Raw genomic sequence first — 18,569 nt, 5'->3', positions numbered from 1 at the left:
AAGTTCCAAACTTAAAAATTGAGTTAAAAGGTGCCATGCCAAAATATACACTTGCTTGGATATCCTTTACATCAATCTAGTAATAGTTTTCGCTCAGCGAGGTGTTACTTATTGGTCCTAAAGGGGCAAGGTACACAAATAATTGTGAGTACATGTTAGTTTTGGTGAAACTCAACGATATAAGTAAGGAGTCCTTTTATGTCGTGGCAAATTCGATAGGTTTACCTAATAAGTTCTTAGACGTACCTATCAACCAAGAATAGTTTCTAGACTATTAGCAAAAGGCTTTTGCTTACCTAAGATGTTCTAGGATTAAGTCGACAAACTGTGCTTAGTTCTTCAATGATTTTAGGATCTTGGAATCATTTTATTCACACCTGCCGGAACACATAACTTGAATAAAATGCTTAATAAACATTGAATTATGCATGTATGCTAGAATTTAAATTTATTAAGAGAAACTGTGAATGGTTATTTATTTGTTTATTCTTTTCAATTGTAGTTTTTAATATGGCAAACAACAATTCATTCAACATTCGATCAATTCTCGAAAAGGAGAAATTGAACGGGAAAAACTTCCTTGACTGGCAAAGGAACTTGCAAATAGTTCTTATGCAGGAAGAAAAGGAGTATGTCCTAGATGAGGCGATGCCCGAAGCTCCTGGCGACGGGGTCACTCAGGCTGCCCTCAATCGTTGGATTGATGCCAACAAGGATGTGAAATGTCTAATGCTCGCCACCATGAGTGCGGATCTGCAGAAAACGTTCATCAACTCAGATGCTTTCACAATCATCAGTGAGTTGAAGAACATGTTCCAAGATCTGGCTCGAGTCGAAAGATTCGAGACTCATAGGCAAATTCTTGAGACCAAGCTTAAGAAAGGCGAGCCCGTAAGTCCACATGTTCTCAAAATGATTGGACTCATTGAGAATATGAGTCGGCTGGATCAGCAATTTTCTCAGGAAATGGCTATAGACACCATCCTCCATTCTCTTCATAGCGGGTATGATCAGTTCAAACTGAACTACAGTATGAATAGTCTGGACAAAACGCTCACTGAGCTTCACGGTATGCTGAAGACCGCTGAAAAGACGCTCAAAAGTGATAAGCAGGATGTGCTTATGGTGCGTGGGGGCAAGTTCAAGAAATCTGGAAAGAAGAGGAATGCTAAGAAAGGTGGCAACAAAGCCAGCCCAACTAAGCAAACTGGCGCCAAATCTGCAAAGAGGAAGGTCAGTCAACCCACTTCTGAATCCGAATGCTTCTACTGCAAGAAGAAGGGGCATTGGAAGAGAGATTGCTTGAAGCTAAAGGAAGATCAGAAGAACGGAACAGTCGTTCCATCTTCAGGTATTTTCGTTATAGACTGTATACTTGCTAATTCAACTTCTTGGGTATTAGATACAGGTTGTGGCTCACACTTATGTTCCAATCCACAGGGACTAAGAAGAAGTAGAAAGTTAAGCAAGGGAGAAGTCGACCTACGAGTGGGAAATGGAGCACGGATTGCTGCATTAGCCGTAGGAACTTACTATTTGTCGTTGCCCTCCGGGCTAGTTTTGGAACTGGAAGAATGTTTCCATGTTCCAAGTCTTACTAAAAACATCATTTCAGTTTCTTGCTTAGATGCTAAGGGATTTTCCTTTATAATAAAAGACAATAGTTGTTCGTTTTATTTTAAAGAGATGTTTTATGGATCTGCTAGATTAGTCAATGGACTTTATTTATTAGATCACGACAAACAAGTATATAACATAAATACCAAAAAGGCCAAAAAGGATGATTCAGATCTCACCTATCTGTGGCATTGTCGATTAGGCCATATAAACTTGAAACGCTTAGAAAGACTTCAAAGGGAAGGAATCCTAGAACCATTTGACTTAGAGGATTATGGTAAATGCGAATCATGTTTACTTGGCAAAATGACAAAGCAACCTTTCTCTAAAGTTGGAGAAAGAGCAAATGAACTATTGGGTTTAATCCATACAGATGTATGTGGACCAATGAGTACAAATGCTAGAGGTGGTTTCAGCTACTTTATCACTTTCACTGATGACTTCAGTAGGTATGGTTATGTCTACCTAATGAAGCATAAGTCTGAATCCTTTGACAAATTCAAGGAATTTCAGAGTGAAGTAGAGAATCAATTAGGCAAGAAGATTAAGGCACTGCGGTCTGATAGAGGCGGTGAATATCTGAGCTATGAATTTGATGACCATCTGAAAGAATGTGGAATTCTATCAGAATTGACTCCTCCTGGAACACCACAACGGAACGGTGTGTCAGAACGGAGGAACAGAACCTTACTAGACATGGTCAGGTCAATGATGGGTCAGGCCGAACTTCCATTAGAATTTTGGGGACATGCACTAAATACAGCTGCACTCACTATAAATAGAGCTCCGTCTAAAGCTGTCGAAAAGACTCCATACGAATTATGGTTTGGAAAGCCTCCAAATGTGTCTTTTCTTAAGATTTGGGGATGTGAAGTATACGTCAAACGATTAATTTCAGACAAACTTCATCCAAAATCTGACAAATGTATCCTTGTGGGCTATCCAAAGGAAACAAAGGGGTATTACTTCTACAATACATCTGAGAACAAAGTGTTTGTTGCTCGAGATGGTGTCTTTTTGGAAAAGGATCACATTTCCAAAATAACAAGTGGGAGAAAAGTAGACCTCGAAGAAATTCGAGTCGAACAACAAACTCTAGAGAATGCTCAAGATGACATTCAAGATGAAACTCAGAGATCTTTAGAAGAATCTGGTGAGAATCATGGTCAATCTAGAAATGTTACCCCGCGTAGATCGCAAAGATATAGATCTCAACCGGAAAGGTACTTAGGTATTTTGACGAACGAGAGCTATGACGTTCTATTACTTGAAAGTGATGAACCTGCGACTTACAAGCAAGCTATGACGAGCCCTAGCTCCAAGCAATGGCAAGAAGCCATGCAATCTGAATTAGACTCCATGTCTGAAAACCAAGTATGGGATTTGGTCGATTTGCCAGATGGCTACCAAGCCATTGGAAGCAAATGGGTTTTCAAACTGAAAAAGGACAAGGATGGGAAACTTGAAGTTTTCAAAGCTAGATTGGTTGCAAAAGGTTACAGGCAAGTCCACGGTGTGGATTACGATGAAACCTTTTCACCAGTTGCAATGCTGAAGTCTATTCGAATAATGTTAGCAATCGCTGCATATTACGATTACGAAATATGGCAGATGGATGTCAAAACTGCTTTCTTAAACGGCGTTTTAACAGAAACTGTGTTTATGACACAGCCTGAAGGTTTTGAGGATCCAAAGAATGCTAAAAAGGTATGCAAGCTAAAGAAGTCAATCTACGGATTGAAGCAGGCATCCAGGAGCTGGAATATACGTTTTGATGAAGCAGTCAGTGACTTTGGTTTCATCAAGAACGCGGACGAATCTTGTGTATACAAGAAGGTCAGTGGGAGCAAAATTGCTTTCCTAGTATTATATGTCGACGACATATTGCTTATCGGAAATAACATTCCTATGTTGAACTCTGTCAAGATTTGGCTTGGGAAATGTTTTTCGATGAAGGATCTAGGAGAAGCACAGTACATATTGGGCATCAAGATTTACAGAGATAGATCTAAAAAGATGATTGGACTTAGTCAAAGCACTTATATCAATAAGGTGCTTGATAGGTTCAAGATGGCGGACTCCAAGCGAGGCTACCTACCCATGTCTCATGGAATGACTCTAAGCAAGACTCAGTGCCCAAAAACACTTGATGAGCGTAGACGAATGAATGGGATTCCATATGCATCATTGATTGGTTCAATAATGTATGCTATGATATGTACACGCCCGGATGTTGCGTACGCACTCAGTGCTACGAGCAGATACCAGTCAGACCCAGGAGAGGCGCATTGGACTGCTGCCAAGAACATTCTGAAGTACCTGAAAAGGCACAAAGATGACTTCCTGGTCTATGGTGGAGATGATGAATTAATTGTTAAAGGCTATACGGACGCAAGTTTCCAAACCGACAAAGATGATTTCAGATCACAGTCTGGGTTTGTCTTCTGCCTCAACGGAGGAGCAGTAAGCTGGAAAAGTGCTAAGCAAAGCACCATTGCGGATTCTACAACTGAAGCGGAGTACATTGCTGCACATGAAGCAGCAAAGGAAGCTATATGGCTAAGAAAGTTCATAGGAGAACTTGGTGTAGTCCCCTCCATTAAAGGACCAATAGCCCTGTATTGTGATAATAACGGAGCTATTGCACAGGCAAAAGAGCCTAGACACCACCAGAGAGTCAAGCATGTACTTCGTAGATTTCACCTTCTACAAGAGTTCGTTGAAAGAAAAGAAGTCGAGATAAGCAAAATTGGAACTGATGACAACATATCAGATCCATTAACTAAACCTCTGCCGCAAGCGAAGCACAACTCGCACACTGCAGCTATGGGAATCAAGCATATTGGAGAATGGCTTTGATGTCTCTGTTTAATGTTTTAAAGTTTTAGAGTTTAAATCTTTGTAAAACATTATTGGTTAATCATTCACATTAAATGAAAGGAATTCATTTTTCCATTTAATTTGTGGTTTATTAAATGATGAGTCCCTTCAACTTGACGATATATTCAAGATAGACTGTCATGACCAGTCCTGTGACTAAGAAATGTCTATCAAGTGAACTTGAATGTCAAAGGTTGAAAATGGTCCCTAATTGGAGTTTTCTATAAAATTGGACGCATAGAAAACGTTAGACGATTAGAGTGCAAGATGACTAGTAGTTCTGTTTCTTGAACTATGTGGACATGGCAATGTCATAATCATTTGCACAGATACTTACTTTGGGAAGACTAGTATCGGACAAGACCTATGAAACTTTACTGTAAGAGATGAAAGTCTGTCATAAGTAAATTTCATTAAATTATTAGACACTAAATCCTCAATACCTGAGTGATTTGAGATTACTTGTTTGAGAACTGGTTGCTTTGACGTTGACCAACCGTCGCACCGTAAAAGGAGGCTATAAAGGCAACGCTCAGGTAATCACCTATCAAACGAAGTCTAATCTCAAGATCGCAAGATTGGGATTGTCCTCCCATAAATCGGGATGAGATGCTTAAAAGTTGTACAAGGCCACTCGGAGAGCTAGAAACTGTGAAATGCATGGCCGTGCTCGGATGAATCATAGGCTATGATTATCTGTTTATTTGATCAGTTGAACTCTGAAACCGAGGAACACCTCTGGACATAATAAGGATGACAACTCTTACCTTATGTTCAAGAGCAAGCATCGAGCGACAAAGGAATTAGGAAATGCACACTTGTCCCTAAGGACAAGTGGGAGACTGAAGGAAATAATGCCCTTGGTCCAAGTATGCATTCTATGTTAAGTCTAATAAATGCGGTTCAGTATTAATTAACAAGTTAATAATTCAGTGAGATCAAGTGAGCTGAATGCCTAGCTAGAGGCCGCTTCAGTTCAAGTGGAATTAATGATATTAATCCACAGCTTACTCTTGACTGAACCCGTAGGGTCACACAAATAGTACGTAAACGGATCAAGTATTTAATGGCATTAAATACTCCATCTATGAATATTCGGAACCGACGGATCTTGGTTTCAGTGGGAGCTAAGATCGTCACGGGCAAGAAATGAATACTCCGGAAACGATGATATTGCCGGAAACGGAAATATGGATCGTATCGGAAATATGAATATTATCCAAGTCGTAGATGTTGCCGGAAACGGAAACATGGTACGTATCGGAAAATATTATTGGAAATGGAAATATTACCAGAATCGGAAATATTGCCGGAAACGGAAATATTGTCAGAATCGGAAATATTGCCGGAATCGGAAAATAATTCCGGAAACGGAAATATTAAATATTTGTTCGAAACGGAAATTAATTCCGGAATCGGAAATATTAAATATTGTTCGTATCGGAAATAGATTCCGGAAATGGAAATTTAATCGGAAGCGTATCGTACGAATTAGCATCGGACGAGGCTTGCCGGACGAAGGCCCAGCACGAAGCCGGGGCCATCGCCCAGCAAGCATGCGCGCCACTAGCCCAGCCAAGGCAGCGCCCAGGCCTACCGCAAGGCAGGCCCAGCGCGCGCCAAGGGCCACGGCTGCGTGGGCCGTGCTGCGCGGGCTGCTGCTCGCACGCGCATGGGCAGCCCTTGTGGCTGCCGTGTGTGTGTGAGTTTGTGCTCATGCGTGATTCCTGAATCTGCAAGAGTCAGTGTATGATTAAATGTCTATTCCTAATTGGATAAATTAATTAAATAGAATTCATGTAGGATTCTAATTCCAATTAATTCGCATCCTACTAGGATTACGATTCCTTTTCCATAACTCTATAAATAAAGGCCTAGGGGTCATAATTTATACACAAGTTTCAAAGTATTCAAAAGTGAGTTTTTTGAGAGAAAATCAAACACACATCTTGCTCAAAAGTGCCGAAATTTTCTAGTACCTTAAGGGCGATTCTAGTTGGTCAATCTTAAGGCGGATCCGGACGTGCTGTGGACTATCTACGGAGGGACGACACTTGGAGTCCTAAAAGACTTGTTCTTGTTCGGTTCGGGCGCAGCTAGGGAGGGCACGCAACAAAGAGTATGCATCTAAATTATGCTATATGATTATGTGTAAATAATATGTTGTCCTGGGTTAATGGTTGTTTCCGCATGATCTATGTAATGTCATATGTATCATAACCTAACAGAAATCTCATACCCAGCTTCAAGACAGCCATGTACACGGTAAACTCCCCAGCCACCAGATCAATGATGGTGCAGTCCATGCACCCCAGCATCTTTAACTTATATTCGCTGCCTAGGTTTAGAGATTCAGCATAATCAGCCCCCTGCTCATTCAAATAATTCAGCGAAGTCTGGAGAGGGAAGATTTCACGAGGGTGAAGGTGTCCTTCCTCACTTCTAGACGGAGCCGCTAGGGACGTCCTCCTCTATGGGAGACGAAGACTCCCCCTCGAAATCCGGATCTTCACTTATCCTCACCATGATGTCCTGCACAAGCCCAAGAATTGGCTCAGGACGGGGCCATAAACCCTTGTCGGGAAGACGCCAAGTACTGGGTCGCCGTCCTCAACCCAACTGGGCCGGCGTACCACTAACAAGGGAAAAAGATAAAATGAACTAACCAACAAACAAGTTTTAAAAAAAAAGAGTTACCTGCTAGATCAAAGAATGAAGTCCAAAGAAAAATTAAATTCCCCAGATGAAGGACTCCAAGAACAAAGACTTGAAGGCAACGGTGGTCTTAACTCGCTTACTGGTGGTTGAATGACGCCGAAAATCGCCTTCCTTCTGCTGCTCTCAAGAGATATTTTGAAATGAGGGGGAATCCACTTGAAATATCCACTTATTTATAGAGGAGTAAGAAATGATGACCACTGCCACATGTCACTACGGCACAGGAGAAACCAAGAGCAGTAAAAGCTAACGACAGTTTTCACTCCTCTTGAGGGGCAAATGGTGTGGCCTTGGTGTATTACCACCATGGGCCATATGAAGTACGTGGCCTACTCAAGCCTACCCCCAAATAGATATGGGCCCAGTGCTCATTGTCATTTACGCCTAGGAGGCCCACCTACTTGATAAAAGCCCAAGTTATCCATTACCAAACCTAAACCTAGAGGATACATCAGGATCTAAGCCAATCCCCTAGAAACGGACACTTGTCCCAATCCCAGAGATCATCCAATCATGCAGCTAGGGTTTAGGGATCAATTCCCAAGAAACCCTAGCCCTATAAATAGTTCAGATCCCAAGGTAAAAGAGGCATTCAATTCATTCCCACCTACCCAAAACTATCTTTGCTTTGCCTTCTCTCTAAAAGTTACTTCTCTCTCTAGCCAATACTTATTTAGGCATCAGAGGGAATATTCCTACGGGAATATTCTTGTTTTGCAGGTTGCAGGAAGATTGTGCCAGCGCATACTTAATACCTCCGAGGAACGCGTGACACGTCATCACCAAAAATATCCCACAACACAAGGTATGGAGGTGCATTGGGCTTTACTTACACCCCTCCCACAAACAAAGAAATATAACTTATTTTTGTGGATGAGCTGCGTGGACGGCTAGTTACACTTCTCGGAGGGTGTGCTGCAGAAGAAGTTATGCAGGACATGTTTCGACATGTGCACTTGGTGATATTAGGAGAGCAATTGATATCGCATACAAAGAAATAGCAGAGTATAGCCTTAGCCAAACTTTTGTCCCAATATCTTTATCGACATTGTGTAGTGGTGGGATCGATGATTTGGGGGCTGCTCCTTGGGAAGGGATCAGGTTTGCACCATTTTCCTCTTTCAAGTTGTAAAATCGTTTATTTGATTTATGTTTCGATTAACCTAAGAATGTATACAGGGACATCTTTTTGATATTATTCAAGGAGAGTTGAAAGCACTCCTGCAGTCAGCACTTGTGGTGGCATTATGTGCTCTACGTGCAAACCCAAATGTTTTGGAAGGCCTGCGTGTTCATTTAGAAGGTATTTTCTCTGCTGTCTTTGTTCCATTTACACTAGCTTTTAGTACTCTCTATAATCTTGCGGTGGTAGCTTTTCCATTGTATTACTGAAATTCGTCTTGCTGGTTCCTTTATAATCCCTCTATTTTGAAGTACTTAGTATTATCGTATTGCACCAAGAACTAATGTTCCTTTTTTTGGGGTAAGTATCTCTCTCCTTTCTCTAATCTTAACCGCACATAATTAATTTTTCCGACATCTCTTTTTTACTCGCTTCTCACTGTGTGGGAGATTGGAGTAGCTCATAGTTTTCGTTGGGACTTAAAGGGGAGAAATAGTCCAACTTTCTCTTCCGAAAAAATTACTCTCTAAAACATCGACTCTTTAGTAGGAGTAAATATTGATAAAAGCTAAATAAATCAAGTATTTAGAAATTGAGGGAATATATGCTAAATAGATTTACTAATAGTTTTCTATGCTTAATTAATTTGGAGTTTTTTGCACTTTGATTTGGTTGTTTACTATCTTATCTCTTAACTTTGGCGCTTGAATGATATTGTAAACCACTAGAATGATATCCTTTTAGAAACCTCTCAAATATGGTATTGTCATTTACTGCTTCTATCTAGTCCAAGGTTGCCTAAAGATTGGCATTATTGTACATGAGCACGTAACATTTTTCAAATTCTTAAAACTGTTGGACATTCATAATACTACGACTATCTCCACTTTGAATTTTTGCATGTTCAACAAACTAGTGAGTAGCGATATACTTTGACTTGCCTGTCTTTCTTTGAATTCTTAATTAAGTATAATTTGGAAAGTTCAAACATGAACAAAACAAAAATTTAGAAAGTTATACCTGGTAGTTTAATCTCCACTTGCATTTTTCAAATTGATAGAGTTTGCATTCTGCAAACACGTGAAAGTTACACGTTAATGAATAAAGCTGCACCCACAAATTAACAAATAAGGGACATGTTTAGCTGCATCTTACCCTCTATTCAAATTTTTGATTTATTTTTGTTTTGTTTGCAGAGCACTTTTGGGATTCGAAGTGAAAATGGATTGTTGAAGAAAATTAAAATGAGCACAAAGTGGATACAGATACAACTATATCTTATGGTTATGTTTATTACAATATTTATTTGTTTCTTAGTACTCATAAGTAGTTGATTTTATTTTGCTTGTCTAGTGTCCTCGGCAAAAGAATGATATGAGACTCTGGATATTATGTCATGAGATTCATGAAAGAGATCATCAACTATAAACACACGCGAATAATTGAAGATGTATGTATTTTTCTTCTTTCAATTATGCCTAGACATTATATGTGTTGTTACTAATTATATCAACTTTCTCATTTTGTAGTACTCTCCTGATTGCAATGTTGCGAATTATGATTAACAACAAACTGATGAAGGCATAGCTCAATGGACGCATCATGTTCTTTTTGTGTGAATAGTGTGGTAGATTAATTATGTTTTTCGACTGGAAATTGTCTACGATGTTCTACTTTTAGCGTGTTGATTTGAAATTAAAAGAAGTACTATATGACACTTATACTTGTTTTCTTTTTCTGTTATTTTTTTCTAGCGTGTTAACAACATCGCATATGATTTAAACTTATGAGATGTTTATTTGATATGATAGAAATGAAATTGGATATATAAAGCAACACCCACAAATTAACAAATATGAAGCACTGTTGCTTAGACCATGTCAACAAGTTAACATTCAAAAGCTCTATTTTGATGGAATTTTGAAAGTTGATTGATTTCTACATCATTCAAGAAAAGGCAAGTCTTACTTGTTGAAAGTAACAAAAGATACGAACTATTGTTAGAACACCTAGACAATAGAGTTCAAAGCTAAAGAAAGATTTTATGACTATTATTTCACCTAGATTTGAGTGAATATTGGTTTATTTACTCAATGTGATATAAGTTTGAATCTGTTTGGCTAGTTCAAATATTCAGAAGTATAAAATCCACTTGGCAAGAAATCATAAAGATCTAGGTTAGTTCATGACGATGATTACTTTAAGACCAAAAATGATCATCAATGATTGTGTGTTGTAATTTCACGATCTAGCTCCATAATATATGGCATATCTATGTTGGAATGATCGAAGTCAATTAGTACTTGATTTGATCAATGATGAATCATAAAGATTCTTTATCCTATAATTTCTATAAAGAAAATTCTCAACTACCACCAAACTAAACCAAATTCGTCAAAGCTATTGAAAAGTAATTTCAGAATATCTTTTCAATAATGTAATAATGGTTTATTTTTATTTTTTTATTACATGTATTTAATAATTAAAAATTAAAACTATTAAAGAGCCCGAAAAAAATTAAAAATCGCCTCTGATGGCAGCGCTTTTTAGTTAAACGCTACTAATTAATTTAAATTAAATTAGTTGTTTGGTGTACAAAATTTCCTGCCATAACTAAAGGTTTAATAGTTATATATTGAATGTTGCTAAATGAGGCAATATTAATAGCGCTTTCAAAAAGCGCTATTATTCATTTAACACCGCTGCTAATTAACAGCGCTTTTAAAGGGCTGTCTTTAATTTGAAAAGGCGCTATTAAAGCTTATTGTGGTGTAGTGTTATTTGCATTATTCTTCAAAATCTGCAACTTTTAATGAGGAAACTCATCATCTACAAAATCACATCCTAAAAAGAAACAAAAAAAATCTAAATATTCTCTCAGCTCTCTCAATCAGTTTTTCACTTCCGGTGTCGGGTCTCATACCGTCGGTGGTTGGGTCGTAGCAAGAATGCATCGCTGCAAACTTTTGTCTGCGACGTTAGTCACCAATAGTGTCATCAATGGAAGATGAGAGGGAGAGAAGATGAAGGCCCAAGATGTGAAAAAAGGAATTTGAAATGACAGTGATTTTAAAAGAATTTCCAAATTCTAGTGTTGGGCTTATTTCATAAGTGTTTGGAATTGGGCCAAATTCAATTCCAAATTTTATTGCATCCCCAAACACCTGCATTGAGTAAAATCCATCATTTGAAATGAAATTCTCACTCCCAAAAAGGCCATAAGTGTGTTTTTCCACACAACTAAGCAATATTAATCTTACCATAGAGCATACAAAGAACCTTATTTTTGTGTGCCTCTGATAGACAATTATTGTGTCGTTAACCAACAACCATCCAATCAAACAATATTTATAAAACACCTAAAATAACCGACTATTTCAACTATAGTGGCAAGCGTAGGGATCGTACCATGAGAACGGTGAGAGTGAGTTCAAAAAATTCAAGCTAACTTAGGAATGAAAAGGAAAAAGAATCTTGACAAGCTAACAATACTTCAACTAATTGGTGAGAGACATAGAATGGAAATATTTAGGTGATCGGGGATAGTCTTGGTTTCATTGGGGAAAAGCAAAGGTTCAATCACTTGATATTGCAAATACATGACAATTAGGGGGAAAACTGGATAATGTTGCATTCGTCACCTCTCAGATAGAATGCATTCAATTGCCTAATCCGAGGGAGAGCTTTCGCATGACCCCTAGACTAGACAACTAACAATTAGAGCTAGTTCATCCACATGCTCATACTAATTCACAATTTCTTGCCAAACTAACATGAAGAATTCCAATCAACTAACTAGAATTAGCATTTGCAACTAGTAATCTAACTAGACATGGATATCCTAATCATCAAATCAAAATTTAATCACAACATCATCATGAATTCCCTTCCAAAATCCCTAATTAATTCCCAAGCTTCACCCTTACCCCTTGAAGGAAATAATGCCCTTGGTCCAAGTATGCATTCTATGTTAAGTCTAATAAATGCGGTTCAGTATTAATTAACAAGTTAATAATTCAGTGAGATCAAGTGAGCTGAATGCCTAGCTAGAGGCCGCTTCAGTTCAAGTGGAATTAATGATATTAATCCACAGCTTACTCTTGACTGAACCCGTAGGGTCACACAAATAGTACGTAAACGGATCAAGTATTTAATGGCATTAAATACTCCATCTATGAATATTCGGAACCGACGGATCTTGGTTTCAGTGGGAGCTAAGATCGTCACAGGCAAGAAATGAATACTCCGGAAACGATGATATTGCCGGAAACGGAAATATGGATCGTATCGGAAATATGAATATTATCCAAGTCGTAGATGTTGCCGGAAACGGAAACATGGTACGTATCGGAAAATATTATTGGAAATGGAAATATTACCAGAATCGGAAATATTGCCGGAAACGGAAATATTGTCAGAATCGGAAATATTACCGGAATCGGAAAATAATTCCGGAAACGGAAATATTAAATATTTGTTCGAAACGGAAATTAATTCCGGAATCGGAAATATTAAATATTGTTCGTATCGGAAATAAATTCCGGAACTGGAAATTTAGTCGGAAGCGTATCGTACGAATTAGCATCGGACGAGGCCTGCCGGACGAAGGCCCAGCACGAAGCCGGGCCATCGCCCAGCAAGCACGCGCGCCACAAGCCCAGCCAAGGCAGCGCCCAGGCCTACCGCAAGGCAGGCCCAGAGCGCGCCAAGGCCACGGATGCGTGGGCCGCGCTGCGTGGGCTGCTGCTCGCACGCGCATGGGCAGCCCTTGTGGCTGCCGTGTGTGTGTGAGTTTGTGCTCATGCGTGATTCCTAAATCTACAAGAGTTAGTGTATGATTAAATTCCTATTCCTAATTGGATAAATTAATTAAATAGAATTCATGTAGGATTCTAATTTCAATTAATTCGTATCCTACTAGGATTACGATTCCTTTTCCATAACTCTATAAATAAAGGCCTAGGGGTCATTATTTATACACAAGTTTTAAGTATTCAAAACTAAGATTTTTAAGCAGAAAAATCAGCCAATATTCTTGCCTACCTAACCGAAAATATTAGAACCTTAAGGGCGATTCTAGTTGGTCAATCTTAAGGCGGATCCGGACGTGCTGTGGACTATCTACGGAGGGACGACACTTGGAGTCCTAAAGACTTGTTCTTGTTCGGTTCGGGCGCAGCTAGGGAAGGCACGCAACAAAGAGTATGCATCTAAACTATGCTAAATGATTATGTGTAAATAATATGTTTCCTGGCTTTATGGTTTTTCCGCATGATTTATGAACTGTCATATGAATCATAACCTAACAGTGGTATCACGAGCCCCTTATTATTTTCATAATCTAAATTGCATGAACATGGTTAAATATTACAAATTTGCAAGAATTAAAAGGGGTGATTAATTTTCGTAATTGTTAATTAATTGCAAATTGCGTTTATTTAATTATACGTACGCAGTTTTTCGGCAGTTTCTTCGTTACTCATCCAAATCGAGTGATTTTTGTGTCAATTCCGCATGTAAAAGGCATTCTAAAATTTTGACAAAAATAGTATTTTTCTGCCGAACCCAGAATTCTCAAAATCGAAGCCTAACTATGACTTTTCGAAGGTTTTAGTTTTTCGAATGCAAAATTTCGTAAATTTAAGATGTTAAATTAAATATTTGCGATTCTTGTTGATAAATCTTGAATTTTTGATTGACCTACTGCATATGTTTAACAAGTTTGAATGCCTAGTCTTGTTAATTATGCAATCTAATTTGTAATTATGATTAATTTGTTGAAAATTAGAATAATTTAGAATTAATTTGATTTTCATAATTAATTGTAATTTAATTAGAAACCTATGATTAAAAACCACCATAAAAATTGTAAATTTACGATAAATTTTAAATTTTTATGACCTAAACTTGAATCCATATCAATCGGAAATCAATTGGATAATAAATTTTCGATTTTTCGCCCTAAAATTATGAAATTAATATTATTTATTAATTTGTCATTAATTTTAAATATAAATTTTAAATTTTATGCGATTCGTTCATATAACTTGCACGCACGAAGCAATGGACGCTTCGTGTTACCCTTAAGGGGTGTTGTATAATGCGGGCATGCGACGACGAGCAAGGGAGCTCGTCGCCCGTGCGGCACGAATGCAATGAGCAAGGGCGTAGTGCACGAGCACAAGGCAGCAGCCCTGCCTTGTGTCGTGTGCCACGAGCTATGAACGAATGGGCATGGGCGAAGAGCGAGCCAAGGCAGTCGCGTGTGGGCAGCAAGCGAGCTGCGCCACAACGCGCGCTGCCTCGCACAAGAGCGCGCAGCCTCGCGCGCAGCGAGCGCAAGCTCGCGTGCCACGAGCGCTGCGCCCAGCATTACTCGCGCGCACAGCGAGCGATGTCGCGCGCCCAGCGAGCGATGTCGCGCCCCAGCGAGCGATGGCTCGCGCGCACAGCGAGCGATGTCGCGCGCCCAGCGAGCGATGTCGCGCGCCCAGCGAGCGATGGCTCGCGCGCCCAGCGAGCGATGTCGCGCGTGCGCACTGCGAGCGATAGCTCGCGTGCGATGAGCGCTGGCGCGCGCAGCGAGCACCAATGCGTGCGGAGGCTTGCGATAGGGAAGCAGCAGCTATGCGACGAGCGCATGGGCTGCGCGCACATGGCCAGCAATGGCTGTGTGCGTACGGTCCATGGGCGTGCAACGCGTAGGGTGTTTGCGTTACGATTAGATCGTTTTGAATGTTTAATTTGAAAATTTCAGTTCACGTAATTTTAATTAATTTTAAAATTAATAATTTGAATTATTTTCTTGGATTTTAATTTTGAATATTATAATTATAATAAATGTTATTTATTCTAATTATTTTACTAAAATTAAAATCATGAATTAATTTAAATACGACTGAAATTAAATTAAATTTTTGGATTCAATTATAAATTGATATGAGCTTTAAATTTTAATTAAATTTGTATGTTTCCGGTTGAACTAGAAATACATTTTTATGTTTAAAATTGGTAAAGCATATGAATTTATTGGTTTAAGTGGGAGCGCTTTTTAGTCATAAACTCTTGATTAGGTCTACAAATCCTTAAGGTTAAAACAACTTGATTAGAATTAATAAGGACTGAATAATTGGTAGATTATTGGTGCCCTTGATTAATTGCTGCAAATGTTTACGTGATGCATAATGTGTTTTACTAACCAGCTACGTGGGCCATTCATGATAATGAATGGGTGAATGGTATATATTGTATATGTACTGTTTTGCAGGTTATGAAGTGACTAGTATGGCCCAAATAGGATAGAAAATATGGTCTGCGTACCATTAATTTGAATGTAATTGGTCTAAAGTACCAAAGTTATTTTTCAATTCAAATATGGTCTGCGAACCATCAAATAGTTGTAATTAGTTATAGCTTATCCTATTTGAAGAAAATGGTGCCTCCCACGGAGATTTTCAAGACGGACTTTGAAGTCAAAGCTTCAAGATGAAGTCGGGCCATACTAGATCACAAATATCTTATGCATGTTTTAAGTTATTTATTGTTTTAAATATGTCTTAAAATGCATGAGATCAAAAGCTTGATTATGTTGCATGATTAAGGATTTTAGTTCACTTAAAATCTAACCAACATAGTAAGAGCCTTAAGTTCCAAACTTAAAAATTGAGTTAAAAGGTGCCATGCCAAAATATACACTTGCTTGGATATCCTTTACATCAATCTAGTAATAGTTTTCGCTCAGCGAGGTGTTACTTATTGGTCCTAAAGGGGCAAGGTACACAAATAATTGTGAGTACATGTTAGTTTTGGTGAAACTCAACGATATAAGTAAGGAGTCCTTTTATGTCGTGGCAAATTCAATAGGTTTACCTAATAAGTTCTTAGACGTACCTATCAACCAAGAATAGTTTCTAGACTATTAGCAAAAGGCTTTTGCTTACCTAAGATGTTCTAGGATTAAGTCGACAAACTGTGCTTAGTTCTTCAATGATTTTAGGATCTTGGAATCATTTTATTCACACCTGCCGGAACACATAATTTGAATAAAATGCTTAATAAACATTGAATTATGCATGTATGCTAGAATTTAAGTTTATTAAGAGAAACTGTGAATGGTTATTTATTTGTTTATTCTTTTCAATTGTAGTTTTTAATATGGCAAACAACAATTCATTCAACATTCGATCAATTCTCGAAAAGGAGAAGTTGAACGGGAAAAACTTCCTTGGCTGGCAAAGGAACTTGCAAATAGTTCTTATGCAGGAAGAAAAGGAGTATGTCCTAGATGAGGCGATGCCCGAAGCTGCAGGCGACGGGGTCACTCAGGCAGCCCTCAATCGTTGGATTGATGCCAACAAGGATGTGAAATGTCTAATGCTCGCCACCATGAGTGCGGATCTGCAGAAAACGTTCATCAACTCAGATGCTTTCACAATCATCAGTGAGTTGAAGAACATGTTCCAAGATCTGGCTCGAGTCGAAAGATTCGAGACTCATAGGCAAATTCTTGAGACCAAGCTTAAGAAAGGCGAGCCCGTAAGTCCACATGTTCTCAAAATGATTGGACTCATTGAGAATATGAGTCGGCTGGATCAGCAATTTTCTCAGGAAATGGCTATAGACACCATCCTCCATTCTCTTCATAGCGGGTATGATCAGTTCAAACTGAACTACAGTATGAATAGTCTGGACAAAACGCTCACTGAGCTTCACGGTATGCTGAAGACCGCTGAAAAGACGCTCAAAAGTGATAAGCAGGATGTGCTTATGGTGCGTGGGGGCAAGTTCAAGAAATCTGGAAAGAAGAGGAATGCTAAGAAAGGTGGCAACAAGGCCAGCCCAACTAAGCAAACTGGCGCCAAATCTGCAAAGAGGAAGGTCAGTCAACCCACTTCTGAATCCGAATGCTTCTACTGCAAGAAGAAGGGGCATTGGAAGAGAGATTGCTTGAAGCTAAAGGAAGATCAGAAGAACGGAACAGTCGTTCCATCTTCAGGTATTTTCGTTATAGACTGTATACTTGCTAATTCAACTTCTTGGGTATTAGATACAGGTTGTGGCTCACACTTATGTTCCAATCCACAGGGACTAAGAAGAAGTAGAAAGTTAAGCAAGGGTGAAGTCGACCTACGAGTGGGAAATGGAGCACGGATTGCTGCATTAGCTGTAGGAACTTACTATTTGTCGTTGCCCTCCGGGCTAGTTTTGGAACTGGAAGAATGTTTCCATGTTCCAAGTCTTACTAAAAACATCATTTCAGTTTCTTGCTTAGATGCTAAGGGATTTTCCTTTATAATAAAAGACAATAGTTGTTCGTTTTATTTTAAAGAGATGTTTTATGGATCTGCTAGATTAGTCAATGGACTTTATTTATTAGATCACGACAAACAAGTATATAACATAAATACCAAAAAGGCCAAAAAGAATGATTCAGATCTCACCTATCTGTGGCATTGTCGATTAGGCCATATAAACTTGAAACGCTTAGAAAGACTTCAAAGGGAAGGAATTCTAGAACCATTTAACTTAGAGGATTATGGTAAATGCGAATCATGTTTACTTGGCAAAATGACAAAGCAACCTTTCTCTAAAGTTGGAGAAAGAGCAAATGAACTATTGGGTTTAATCCATACAGATGTATGAGGACCAATGAGTACAAATGCTAGAGGTGGTTTCAGCTACTTTATCACTTTCACTGATGACTTCAGTAGGTATGGTTATGTCTACCTAATGAAGCATAAGTCTGAATCCTTTGACAAATTCAAGGAATTTCAGAGTGAAGTAGAGAATCAATTAGGCAAGAAGATCAAGGCACTGCGGTCTGATAGAGGCGGTGAATATCTGAGCTATGAATTTGATGACCATCTGAAAGAATGTGGAATTCTATCAGAATTGACTCCTCCTGGAACACCACAATGGAACGGTGTGTCAGAACGGAGGAACAGAACCTTGCTAGACATGGTCAGGTCAATGATGGGTCAGGCCGAACTTCCATTAGAATTTTGGGGACATGCACTAAATACAGCTGCACTCACTATAAATAGAGCTCCGTCTAAAGCTGTCGAAAAGACTCCATACGAATTATGGTTTGGAAAGCCTCCAAATGTGTCTTTTCTTAAGATTTGGGGATGTGAAGTATACATCAAACGATTAATTTCAGACAAACTTCATCCAAAATCTGACAAATGTATCCTTGTGGGCTATCCAAAGGAAACAAAGGGGTATTACTTCT

The sequence above is a fragment of the Spinacia oleracea genome, chromosome 4 (genome assembly GCF_020520425.1).
Source record: "Spinacia oleracea cultivar Varoflay chromosome 4, BTI_SOV_V1, whole genome shotgun sequence".
In the NCBI taxonomy this organism is placed as follows: Eukaryota; Viridiplantae; Streptophyta; class Magnoliopsida; order Caryophyllales; family Amaranthaceae; genus Spinacia; species Spinacia oleracea.
This window is presented reverse-complemented; position numbering follows the sequence as displayed.